The sequence below is a fragment of the Perca fluviatilis genome, chromosome 12, assembly GCF_010015445.1.
Source record: "Perca fluviatilis chromosome 12, GENO_Pfluv_1.0, whole genome shotgun sequence".
In the NCBI taxonomy this organism is placed as follows: domain Eukaryota; kingdom Metazoa; phylum Chordata; class Actinopteri; order Perciformes; family Percidae; genus Perca; species Perca fluviatilis.
In genome coordinates, this window is record NC_053123.1 from 31748300 (window position 1) to 31762433 (window position 14134).

At 42.4% G+C, this 14134-nt stretch overlaps 1 protein-coding gene across 1 annotated transcript in view; it reads left to right on the forward strand.

Annotated features, from left to right (window-relative positions):
- Nucleotides 1-510: 510 nt before the first annotated feature.
- The window catches only part of LOC120570027 (SH3 domain-binding protein 4), a 59475-nt gene continuing 45851 nt past the window's right edge, over nucleotides 511-14134 (forward strand). Inside the window, exon 1 of the mRNA XM_039818261.1 lies at nucleotides 511-724. The gene's annotated coding sequence lies outside the window, so the exon portion shown is untranslated. The remainder of the gene's footprint in view (nucleotides 725-14134) is intronic.

The window sequence follows — 14134 nt, forward strand, 5'->3', positions numbered from 1 at the left end:
ACATAAAATCACATTTAGTTAGAGGTTTTAGGGGGGGAAAACTCTACAGTTTCCACAAGTTTACTTTTCGTTGTTGTTGTTTAACAGTCTAAGTGACTTGAGAAGAGAGTTTAGTTCTATGAGAAAAGGTAAACAATTAGGAAGTGAGTTAGAGAATTTATGTATGCTTGTGAATGTAAAATTTGGCATTTAGAATAATAATAATAATACATAAATTAAATATTCAAGAGCACCTTAATTATCATATCTTTTTTAATTTTAAATTTAGAATTCAGTTTACAAAAATTATACACAAATAAGTGCAAATAATATAATATGAAAGTAATATTTTAAAACAGAAACAAATAAAAATGAAAGTAATATTTTAAACCGAAACAAATGAAAAGATACATAAGTAAAGAAGTGACAGACTTGCAAACTTCATTAATGAAATTATCTGTTTGTGGTTGTGTTATGTTATCATTTGAACCAGTCGAGTGACATCATGTCCTTATGGAAATGTAGCCCGGCGAGGCCCCTCCCTGTCCCGGTGACATCAGCTGGAGCTCGGCTGCTTTCCTCCAGGAGAACACGGTGAATCCGCACACACACACAACACACACACACACACACACACACATCCAGCAGCAGCAGCACCACCACCGGGAGAGCTCGACGGAAAACGGCGCCTGCTCGGCTATTATCGCTGTCTTCATGGGCCGAAACAAGCCTTCTTCTCTGCCAGGTAAGGCTGCCATTTCTCCTCGTCTTCATTTCCCTCTGTGTTTGTAAAGAAAAGCCGTCTTTTTTTGCGTTCGCAACTTGGAAGAAGTGTTGTGGGAAAATGTTTGAGTCGCTCCACCTGGGAGCGACGGTTTTCATCCTGAGTGAGCCGCAACTTTTCACTGTGGGAAATCCATCTAAAGTCATGGGACGTACTGTATTTAGGCGAGGAAACCGACGGTTAATCGACAACAAACTGGTCTGCTGTGGATTTCCGAGAGTCTTTCCAAGTCCTGAAAATAGCCGGACTTTAACGGTTATAAGCTCTGTCTTTTTTTTTCTTCTTCTTTCTGTCTCGCTGTTTGAATCCTTTCTGTGGGTGTAACTGACATCGTACCTGCTGTTAAAACTACAGTAACGGTTGTTTGCAGTGGCTTTTTGCTACGTCAATGTTGCTTAAAAGTCTTTTCAAATCCGTCATTTCAAGTTTTAAAACCAAGCCGAAAGGAAACTGAAGAGACAAAGCTGTGATACATGTCATATATTCAGCTGTAGCTGTGTTATAACCAGTGAAAGCTGTGATAAATAACCGGATATATTCAGCTGTAGCTGATTTATAACCTGATGACGGTTAAGTCTCAACTGCATCGTAACGTTACATTCTCTAAAACTACAGTAACGTTAGCGGCTGTTGCAGCGCCTTTTTGCTACGTCAATGTTGTTCAAAAAAAAGTCTTTTCAAATCCGTCGTTTCGAGTTCAAAACCAAGCCGAATGGAAACTAAAGAGTCAACGCTGGGATACATGTCAGATGTTCAGCCGTAGCTCTGTTATAACCTGGTGATTTTTAAAGTCTCTCCGTAAATGCTACATAATGAACACGGAGCTCTGCCCGTAGCTGAGTGGGGCTGTGGGCGACACCGCACACCGGTTGCCATGGCATTGAAGAACGTTAGCCTAGCTGAAACCTGAAACACAACTCCGCTGATTTCTAGCGAGGGCGTTTGACGTCATCATCTTTATCGGTATTAGTCTACGTGATACGCAGGTATAGGCAGTATACCCACTAGAAAAGCTCCAGGATGTCCATTTACCCACTTAAAAATGCCATATGACACGCAACAACATACTTTTCATTATAATTTAGCTATATTTTGAATTGTCATCTGTGTTTTTCTTCGCACATAGGCTAAATAAAGGTATTTCCACTGTAAAGTGGTGCATAAAAGTGTATCCGAATGCAGGAAATTAAGTCTGTGACACTGAAAATAACCCTGGGGGAGGACCAACAGACCCCCCCTCCACACACACACACACACTATGATATGCCCCCCCTCCCCCAAAGGCAGACTCTGGCCCTTATATATATATATATAACCAATATATTTATATACAGTAGGCCTACAGTATACCCACTACCATACATTATGGTGCGTTCCAGACAACCCGTAACTCGTGTTTTCACAACCTTCTACCCGTGAAAGTGCCCTGGAACGGCAGTCAAACCGGTAACTTACTACTCATGAACTGGTACCAGATCGTTGTACTCCAGTTACAGTTTTTAACGTCACACACACATAAACAACAATGGCGACCCCCGTTGATGCTGTACGAACGCTGTTTATTAACAGCGATAAGTAGAAATAAATAGACATAAATAGGCAACGTAAAGTAGCCTAGATAGTTAACGTCAACGTTAGGTAGCCGCTAGCTAACGCTAGCTAGAAGGGTTTGTGGTGACTTTGCCTGGAACGCTACCAAGTTGTGAGTCGTGACTTGAAGTCGTAACTTACGGGCTAAAAACTGTGTCTGGAACGCACCACTGATCTGGATCATCTTCACCGTACTCAGTCATCGGGTCGTGTTTGCACGCTAACCCGGGTCGCAGAGGTTTCAGACTGCAAGACCCGTGTCAGTCCAATCAGACCTTTGGGGGGGGGGGGGTGGCTCAGCCCCTAATGAGAATGTGACACGGGCTACTGAACAACGATGTCAGCTAATGTTTTTTGACACTATGATGGAACTAAAGCTGACACTTTATAAATCACAGTGATAACGACCAACCATGACACAATGTTCTTAACATTCAGCCATTTTAGTTGCTTACATTTCAATTTGGTGTTCTAATCTGAGCCACGAAATGACCAACTTCTTCTCTGGGGACTACCAACGTTAAACTTCACAACCGCACTCCTGCTCTTCGTCTGACAGATCAGATAGAGACTCAGCCAAAGGAGGGAGTCAGGCACCACCTCCTCCGATTGGCCAACACTACGTTTCTGTTAACCCTTTCCTGGACGGGGGTTACAGGTGCATAGCAGCGGCGACAGCAACCCAGGATACGTTTGAAGCCCTTTGAACCTGTGATTGTTTGTCCTCTGTCACTAACAGACAAGTTTGCAAACTCTAACTTTGAAGCACTAAATTTTATTTTAAAAAAGCCAGCAGCCAAAAATAAACACATACAGGAAAATGAGGAATGATGCAAATTAGTAACCTGACTCCACCAGCTTCCCATTTGCTCGGCATATCCATCTGGGAACTTTCCGTTGGAGAATTTTTGGGAAGGGGCGAAAATCCTGGTTAGCCGATTGGATAAACCATCTGTCTATCACCACCTATAATTGGTTATAGACGGGGCCAAAACAACCAATCAGATCAAACTTCTTGCCGAAACCAGTCGGGAGAAGAGCAAAAACATCTTTTCCTCCAAGAAAAGCCTCCAGTGCTGTTTTTTTTTCTGTTCTTCTTTCAATGAAGGAATACTTTCTAATTCAGATAAAACTTGCTGCGATAGCTACGCTCATCTCATCCGTGGAAGCCGCCACGTTGTTTAGACAGAACAGTCGCTTCTCGTTGCGTCACACCTAAGCCCGCCTCAAAACCAACGCTGATTGGTCGGTCGTTTGGCGAACGGCTCCAAATTTTCTCCATCTCAAGATGCCGGGCTGATCTGCGAGTGGAAAACTGGAGCTCAGCCAGACCAGGACGCTCTCACGAGGCTACATTTTTATCGGGGCTGAGATGAAATTTAAAAGGGGTCTAAAATCGCCCCGAACTGTGGGAGCCAGCAGCCAAAAATAAACACATTCCGGAAAATGAGGAATGATGCAAATTAGAGCTGATATTGAAAATCGATTAACAGAAAATTGTTTTGTAAAGAGTTTTGATAGTCGATTGATTTTTTTAAAGCAAAAAAAACAAAACCCATCTCTTGAGGGAATTACTGTAATTGTTGGGGGTTTTGGAATTTATAGAGTGTGGTCTAGACCTACTCTATCTGTAAAGTGTCTCGAGATAACTCTGTTATGATTTGATACTATAAATAAAATTGAATTGAATTGAATTGTCTTAGCTTCTCCAATGTGAATATTTTGCTGATTTTATTACTCTTCTATGTTTTTGACATGAATACCTTTTAGGTTTTAAACAATTGAAGGCGTCATCCTGGAAACTTTACTATGCGTTTTTCACAGTTTTCTGACATTTTAAGGACCGTTTGATTGAACTTTTTTTTTTAGAAAATAACCTGTAGATGAATGGATAATGAAAGCAATAATTTGCTGCAGGCATAACCAAAATAGTAACAAGTTGCTGAGCTCATAATTTTGGCTCAAATCTCTGAACCGATACAGGATTTCAAGATAGTAAAACACAATCCATTTTTTTGTTAAATGTCTCTCAAATGAGGTTATTGAAGAGATATGAAAACAACGCTGAATGTACTACAATATAGTATTTTATTGAAGTAGAATCATAGCCTAAAGTTAACTGATGTATAGAGGAGTGGTGGATATATATATATATATATATATATATATATAATAAGACAAAAAGATATTTATCTTCGGTGTTCGTGGTTGTTATATCTAATGATTCATTTATATTTCAATTTAAAAACAATAACACGAGCAGTGACTACATATCCATGGCCCTCTTGTTTTATATATTAAATTAGATAATGTAGCTTGAAATAATTAATGGCACTAAAGACTAAAAGAGGCTTTGTGATGGCCTAGATTGATTAAAAGCTGCTGTCTTATATATTATACATTAGATGAGCACAACAGCGGCCACAGATAGTTTGTTAGTTTTGCTAGTTCCTGACCCTTTAAAACACCAAAGTCACACATTAACGCTAACTAACCGATGGAGGCAGCGGTAGAAAGGACTGGGTACAGAATTCAATAGTTTTTAGGCACAGCCAATCAGCATGCAGCATGCTTCTACCGAGATCTAATAATGTCTGTGATTGGCTGTCACTTAAACTGGTATAGATTGCCCAAAACGTTCTTAGCAACAAAAATAAACAGCGCCTTTGACAGCAACTTTCTCGCTTAAGTTTTTACTTTTTTTTACTTGCCAGAAGTCAAGTTTTACTGGCCGCTATACAAAAACAAACAGGGAAAAAGCCTTGGAAAACAATGTCAAAAAATATTGGAAAAAAAAATAAACATTTAAAAAAAGCGTCAAAAATGTAAACGTAAACGTCCAAAAATGGCGAAAAAATTTCAACCGTTGAAAGCATCGAAAGTTAAGGCTGGGTATCGTTCAAAATCTTTCGATCCGGTGCCAATTTCGATGCCGGTTCCTAACGATACTTTTTTTGCGATACCATATGTTTTAAAATCCATTTCAACATCAACAAAAATACATAAAACACAAAGCTTTTATTTTCCAACTTAATTGTGAATCAAAACAGTTAACAAAATTAAAAAACTCTGGTAACACTGCTCACTCAGAGTAACATTATTAAAAGTGCCTGGCCATGCAAGCTCAGCCTGTCAGTCAGTCTTCAGGGCAGAGAAACCACCGTTCTGCCTTAGAGGAAGTGCAACGTCAACAGCACCGCGACCGCTTTCGGCTCGCCGTTAATATTATATCGTAATAAGTTTTGAAAAACTGTAACCGCACTTGAAACCAACCGTGACTCTCTGTGACTTCAATTGTTTTTCGGTGCCATAAAAGTACCGACGTTCGGTACCCAGCCCTGTCGAAAGTGTAAAATAATGTCGAAAATCATTTCAAAAGCATCAAGCGCCAACTCAATTCTTCATTGGTCAAGTGGGTTGTTGTATATTTACTTGTCCGACGTGGCGCCGAGCAACAGTTACTGTTGAACCCTGTTGATGAAGAGTTATGTAAAGATCTTATCTCGTCCATCTTGGAATTTTCGATGCTTCACCCTGGATGATACTGTGAGATCATATTTAGTTTTCCTCTGGCAGATTGTTGTCTTTCTCGGTCCAGATTCACTCCCTTCTCTCAGACATTTATCAGACGTTTCTAACAACCACTCGCTCAACACACCAACTACAGCATCATGGTTCACTGCAATGTAGATTTAAAGTGCTCATATTATGCTTTTATTGTGTTATATATCTTATTTGTGCACGTTATAGGTTTACAAAGTGAAAAAGCCCAAAGTCCCCCCCAAAGGGACTTACCATCTCCAACAGAAAACACTGTTCACCAACTGCTCCAAACAGCTCTATTGTAGTCCAGCCTTTACTTCAGAGACAGACGTGGTCACTTTGTAACACATGTTATAATGCTCGCCTAGCTGCTAGCATGGCACGCCCTCATACTCTGCTTCTGACTGGCTAGTAGTCCTTACCTAGGTACTGTCAGGGCACGCCCTCATACTCTGCTTCTGACTGGCTAGTAGTCCTTACCTAGGTACTGTCAGGGCACGCCCTCATACTCTGCTTCTGACTGGCTAGTAGTCCTTACCTAGCTACTGTCAGGGCACGCCCTCATACTCTGCTTCTGACTGGCTAGTAGTCCTTACCTAGGTACTGTCAGGGCACGCCCTCATACTCTGCTTCTGACTGGCTAGTAGTCCTTACCTAGGTACTGTCAGGGCTCGCCCTCATACTCTGCTTCTGACTGGCTAGTAGTCCTTACCTAGGTACTGTCAGGGCTCGCCCTCATACTCTGCTTCGGGGGGGGGGGGGGGCCCACACAGCAACCAAGAAAAAAGGGCCCCCCAAAAAAAAAAAAACAAAAAAAAAATCCCTCACTCTGTAGCTAAAACAGAGAGCTCAACACACAGGGTGAAAAGAGGAGCTGCAGCAATGTGACAAATATATGGTGTTTTTTAAATTGAATCCATGTAAACCTATTCTGATATAACCTCTAAATACAATTATAAACCTGAAAATTAGCACAATATGGGCACTTTAAGTTTACCTGAGCACGAATGATGTTTTATATATATATATATATATATTAGGGGTGGGAATCACCAGAGGCCTCACGATACGATATCATCACGATACTTATGTCACGATACAATATTATTGCGATTTTAAACATATTGCAATATTCTGCGATATATTGCAAATTTTTCCCAGTTTCAAATGATGTCCCCAAAGGACAATTTTGTCAACATTTGTTTTATCTAAAAAGATACATTCCTCTGTTTGTTCATCTCCCTTCAATTGTATTGCTGCAAAATGGGGATTATCAGCAGACAGACTGACCAACACACGTATCATAAAAGATCGATACTTGGCGTCTGTGTATCGATACAGTATTGCCACGAAAAATATCGCGATACTATGCTGTATCGATTTTTTCCCCCACCCCTAATATATATATATATATATATATATTTTGTTTTTCTCCAAAAATGTTTCCCCTATCCCTCAAATGTCTTGTTTTGTCCACAACTCAAAAGCTATTCAGCTTACTGTCACAGAGGAGAGAAGAAACTAGAACAATATTCACATTTAACAAGTTTCTCTGTTTTTTCATAAAAAATGACTCAAAACAGTGAATCGCTTCTCAAAATATAGTTAGCGATTCATTTAATAGTAGACAACTAATCGTTTAATAGGTGAATATTTGCAGCTCTAATGATGTTACAGTGTTTCCTCTATGGTGATTTGGAAAATGGCGGCCCGCCGCGCCAACATTTCTGCCGCCACGCTATCAGAAATAGGGAAGACGCACAATGTACTGTAGTCGCGGTTGCCTTTTAAATGATCCTGACTATTGGAAAGCCAGATATATATATATATATATATATATATATATATATATATATATATATATACCGATACCGATGCCAGGGCTTTGTGTATCTGTCGATACCCGATGCCGATCCGATACCGTTGTTGAATTAATAATACACTGTATACCTTCCACCTTCTACCTTTAGAGACCAAAGGCACCAGACTTTCCTAACTGAACATTACTTTCCTTAACTTAGACAAAATAACATAGATGTAACGTATTGAATTCTTATTTATTTGTCATTTAAAAAAAACAGTTTTCAAATCGAAATTGTAATTTTTTCCAATCCCCGATCCAGCTATTTCTTTCATACCCGATCTTAACATCGGATCGGTGCACCCCTAGTCTTCATGGTTAACAGAAAGACTTTTGGTTGAGAGATCATTGGTTAAAGACTCGTTTGAAGATCTTTTTTCAAAGCCTCAAACTGCGGGTCGCCAGTGTCAAAGTCGCCCCCTTTGTAAGCCCGACCGCCCACTCCAACCTCCTCCCTTCAGCGCCGCAGGGTTTTGCGGCACGATAACATCTTTGCTTCGGGGGCAGCATCGTCATTCACATATTCAGGCTCCTTGTCTTCCCTGGCTTTGTGGAAGACTCAGGTGCCCACATTTGGTAGGGGGGGTGGGGTTCTTGGCGTCCTTACTCAAGAAAATGTTAGGTTTTCAATTTAGAAAAATGCAGTTTCCCCCCCGTGCATTTTGTGTCTCTTTGTGGGTTTTTTTCCGTCTCTTTGTAGTTGTGTTGTGTCTGTTTTTGGTCATTTGTGTTTCCTTTGAGGCTTTTTGGGGTCTCTGTGGTCATTTGGCGTCTCTTTGTAGTCGGTTTGTGTCCCTTTTGTGGTAGTTTTGCGTCACTTTTTCACATCATTTTGGACCGTTATTATCGCCATATCTGGGTCTAAAATGTTGGAAAAGCTAGAGCAGATAATAAATACACAACACTCAAAAAGACTTAAAGACAAAACTTGAAGCTAAAGAAGTCCAACTACAGTCATTAGATCAGAGAAAAGTTCTTCAGTTACAGTCATTCGGCTTTAGGTGCTGCTCAAAACGTCTCGGGTGCTGCACCTAAACCTTAAACCCTGCAGTAGGGCTGGACAATATATTGATATTATATCGATATATGAGGCTGGATATCATCTTAAATTTTGGATATCATAATACCGTGATATGACATAAGTGTCTTTTCCTGGTTTTAAAGGCTGCATTACAGTAAAGTGATGTCATTTTCTGAACTCACCAGACTGTTGTAACTGTTCTATTATTCGCCTTTAACCCACTTAGTCATTATATCCACATTACTGATGATTATTTATCAAAACTCTCATTGTATAAATATTTTGTGAAAGCACCTAAAGTCAACCCTACAGTATCGGCGCAATATCGATATCGATGTAATTAATAATAATAATAAAAAATGTGATATTTGATTTTCTCCATATTGCCCAGCTCTACCCAGCAGTCGTTTTATCACTTTCTGAGCTAAACCACAACTTCATCCCTGCACGGCCCGAGGACCCGATGTTGGGTCACAGCAGCACATGAATAGACGTCATTGTTTGAATGAATGCATGTGATTTCAGATAAGCACCCTTCCCCCTCCTCCCCCTCTCCAGGGGTGAACGTGCTTCTTCTGGTGTCTCTGCCGCTCAGTTCCAGCTGATTACGGCACGAGTTATGACAGGGAGGGCACGGCTGTAGTTGGTGTCAGACGGGTAGCTGTTACACCCCCACCACACACACACACACACATACACACACACACACACACACACACACCCCGCGCCTCGCCTCGCTCTAGCCTCCGGCCCCGGCCACCGCTGGCAGCCCCACTCATCAGGGACTGGAGCCAGTTATTAGGGTCTGGAAAGGAAAGAAAAAATGGAATCATGTATGTAGGGAATTTTGTTTGTGTGACTATTTTTAACCCTCTGACATTTCTTTTTAAATTCACCTTTTAAGGGTATTTGCATATAACCGATCCCCGTGTGTCCCATAGCAACATGTTCAGAACAAGCTCAGCTTTCTGTGTAGGGTGAGGTTCCCGTGTTTGTTCCAGAGCAAACTGGAAAGAGATAATTCGGCGCTAAAGATGAAATGTTGAAGTTTGCTTTTTGACATTTCTCCAATCTCTTGAGAAAACAAACCTACGCTTACAAAAGTCTTGGGTTCACAAAAGCAGCGTAATCTATGAATAATATACAGCAGGAGTAGTACCGTGGACGACTGCTCCATCATTACTGTTTCCAGCAAAACAGAAAGCAGAAGATCCGTGTTATGTTATGTTATATATGCAACTAACGACTAGAGACAGACAGACAGACAGACAGACAGACACACACACACACACACACACACACACACACACACACACACACACACACACACACACACACACACACAGACACACACACACACACACACACACACACACACACACACACACACACACACACACACACACACACACACACACACACACACACTCAGTGATACAGACAGACAGACAGACACACACTCAGTGACACAGACAGACAGACAGACACACACTCAGTGACACAGACAGACAGACAGACAGACACACACTCAGTGACACAGACAGACAGACAGACAGACACACACTCAGTGGTACAGACAGACAGACAGACAGACACACATTCAGTGACACAGACAGACAGACAGACACACACACACACACACACACTAAGTGACACAGACAGATCCAAATCGCACGGGGGCGCCATATTTGTTAAAGGCCAAATATTGTGTCAAACCGTTCTGAATTAAGTATTGTGGTGCTGCAGAGACGTCCCGGCTAAGAAATTGTATCCCCCAGGGAATAAAGGGAGAAAAAAAAATCTTCTTTTGGTACAGATCCTCACAAAAGTCACCAAAATGATCATTCCCTCCAATATCGCGCATCATATCGCAATCGCGAGACGTCACAAATAAAAATCGCAAATAGATTTTTTTCCTCACATCGTGCAGCCCTATTTGGTACCCATCCCTACATATAAATCACTGAACAAAATGGGAGTTGTGGGTGGTGATTCAGAGGTCTGGAACCAGGCTGAACGCCAGGACACACGTCACCATCCTGGATAAAAACTTCAAGTTTCACTCCTCCATCGGTTGTGTTGTCTGGTGTGACTGCAGGCTGTAGACTCGAAGACTCATCGAAGAAAGCAAAGGGAGGGAAGTGTGTGTGTGTGTGTGTGTGTGTGCTGGGATAGGGGGATAGGGGGATAGGGGTGTGAGTGTAATGCCATTGTTGTCAGGTTCGTGACACGACTGGCAACAACCAGAGCAGCCCAATGAATGTCCTAATAAAATCCCAGAATGACAGTTCAACATGATCTCCGACCACTTCATTGTCGTCAGAAGAATGATAACTTTTCCTTCTCTGCTCCTCCTCCGCTTGAATAATGCATGGTTTCATTTGGAGCTCGGCATTCCTCACATTCCCGCTCCCTTAATCCCCGCAGCCAGTCCACCTTGGTATGTTTATATTGCCAAGTGAAGGAGTGAATGATGGCTGCAGCTGCTGCAGCAGCGAGACATTCACACACTAGGGCTGGTTATCGCCGCGGATTTCCCACATTGCATATTTGCATTAAGTTGAATTCAGTCAACTTTACGCAAATTAGATTTAACTGACCGTTGTTGCTGACTGCTCACAGAGCCGTAGCGGAGCCAAAGTAGTTATCATTGGTTATCGGTCAAATAAAACACGATACACATAATCTGCAAGTTGGAGGACCAGGCTAGTGTACCAGAGTCTGGTAGGACCAGGCTAATGTACCAGAGTCTGTTAGGACCAGGCTAATGTACCAGAGTCTGGTAGGACCAGGCTAGTGTACCAGAGTCTGGTAGGACCAGGCTAGTGTACCAGAGTCTGTTAGGACCAGGCTAGTGTGCCAGAGTCTGGTAGGACCAGGCTAGTGTACCAGAGTCTGGTAGGACCAGGCTCGTGTACCAGAGTCTGGTAGGACCAGGCTAATGTACCAGAGTCTGGTAGGACCAGGCTAGTGTACCAGAGTCTGGTAGGACCAGGCTAATGTACCAGAGTCTGGTAGGACCAGGCTAGTGTACCAGAGTCTGTTAGGACCAGGCTAATGTACCAGAGTCTGTTAGGACCAGGCTAATGTACCAGAGTCTGGTAGGACCAGGCTAGTGTACCAGAGTCTGGTAGGACCAGGCTAGTGTACCAGAGTCTGGTAGGACCAGGCTAGTGTACCAGAGTCTGGTAGGACCAGGCTAGTGTACCAGAGTCTGGTAGGACCAGGCTTGTGTACCAGAGTCTGGTAGGACCAGGCTAATGTACCAGAGTCTGGTAGGACCAGGCTAGTGTACCAGAGTCTGGTAGGACCAGGCTAGTGTATCAGAGTCTGGTAGGACCAGGCTAGTGTACCAGAGTCTGGTAGGACCAGGCTCGTGTACCAGAGTCTGGTAGGACCAGTCTAGTGTACCAGAGTCTGGTAAGACCAGGCTAATGTACCAGAGTCTGGTAGGACCAGGCTAGTGTACCAGAGTCTAGTAGGACCAGGCTAGTGTACCAGAGTCTGGTAGGACCAGGCTAGTGTATCAGAGTCTGGTAGGACCAGGCTCGTGTACCAGAGTCTGGTAGGACCAGGCTAGTGTACCAGAGTCTGGTAGGACCAGGCTAGTGTATCAGAGTCTGGTAGGACCAGGCTCGTGTACCAGAGTCTGGTAGGACCAGGCTAATGTACCAGAGTCTGGTAGGACCAGGCTAATGTACCAGAGTCTGGTAGGACCAGGCTAATGTACCAGAGTCTGGTAGGACCAGGCTAGTGTACCAGAGTCTAGTAGGACCAGGCTAGTGTATCAGAGTCTGGTAGGACCAGGCTAATGTACCAGAGTCTGGTAGGACCAGGCTAATGTACCAGAGTCTGGTAGGACCAGGCTAATGTACCAGAGTCTGGTAGGACCAGGCTAGTGTACCAGAGTCTAGTAGGACCAGGCTAGTGTACCAGAGTCTGGTAGGACCAGGCTAGTGTACCAGAGTCTAGTAGGACCAGGCTAGTGTACCAGAGTCTGGTAGGACCAGGCTAGTGTACCAGAGTCTAGTAGGACCAGGCTAGTGTACCAGAGTCTGGTAGGACCAGGCTACAACTGCAGAACATTGAGCATAAACATCTGCAAATATGTCCTGGAGCTACTATTCCCTCTGACTGACGGCAGCCCGAATGTTTCAACGTGCCCCCCCCCCCAGTCAGCAGCAGCTGAGGAGAGTTTGTAAGTCTGCAAACAGACCTACAAACAAAACAGCATGTAATAAATTCTTATTCTACGTGCCTGTCTGATCTGAGGTTTGTCTCAGATCAGACAGTTGCCCCTCAGGCCTTTAGGCTGACTGCAGACTCTTGACAGCTCTCAGAAAAGTTTCTAGGGTTTTCCCTACAATCATGAGGTCTAGGTGCAGCACCCGAGCCGTTATTTGGACACCCCATAAGCCCAGTGAATGTAAAATCAATGTCCGCATCAAAACTAACTGAATGGCTTTTCTGAGATTTAACCTAGATTTCTTTATCAAGCGTTGTCTTTAACTAACACAAGTAAAAAAAAAAGACAAACGTCAGCTGCTTTTTCACGCTTAATATCATTAACCAGGAACTATTGCCCTACGGAAACTACACAGGGGAACTCAAAGTCCCATACATCACGGCTGTTTCCATTTCCAGCGTATCTGAAGACCCGTAGGCAAATTAGGCCGACGATGGATTCAAAATGTCCTGAGGGAAACCACAACAACGCAGTCGTCGTGTTGCTGTTAGTTACCGTTGCCCCGGGATACATCTTTTGGTTATACAGTATATCACTGTCATGTGACCCAGACAATATTATAACACAAATACAATGTTCAATGTTCAATGTTCAATTTATTTATAAAGCACATATTAATACAACAAAAGTTGACCACAGTGCTGTACAAAAAATAAAATAAAACAATATTCAAGACATTTAAATTCTGGACCTTGCTGTCCTATCACATCATTAACACAGCACTCATAGATGATCAAATGCCAGATGGAAAAAGTAAGCTTTGAAATGTCGTTTAAACTCTATAAGAGAGGAACATTCCCTAATATTTAATAAATACACAGCTTATTATGTAAACAACGCCTCTTTATTATCATTTTTTTCAAACTGTATAGTCTTTGTTGTTGCTATCAACATGTTTAGGGACAAGTGCCTTAGGGACAAGCGATACAATAATAAAAATATATAGTCCGACCAATTACAACTTATATAATTACAATATGGCTTATCTAAACAAAATCAACAATTCCCATTAATACGTCTTAGGACCTTAGCTAATGTTGGCAATTCATTGCGGTTAAATGAAGAAACAATTATGTAAAAAAAACATTAGGCAGTGAACACAGTGGTGCC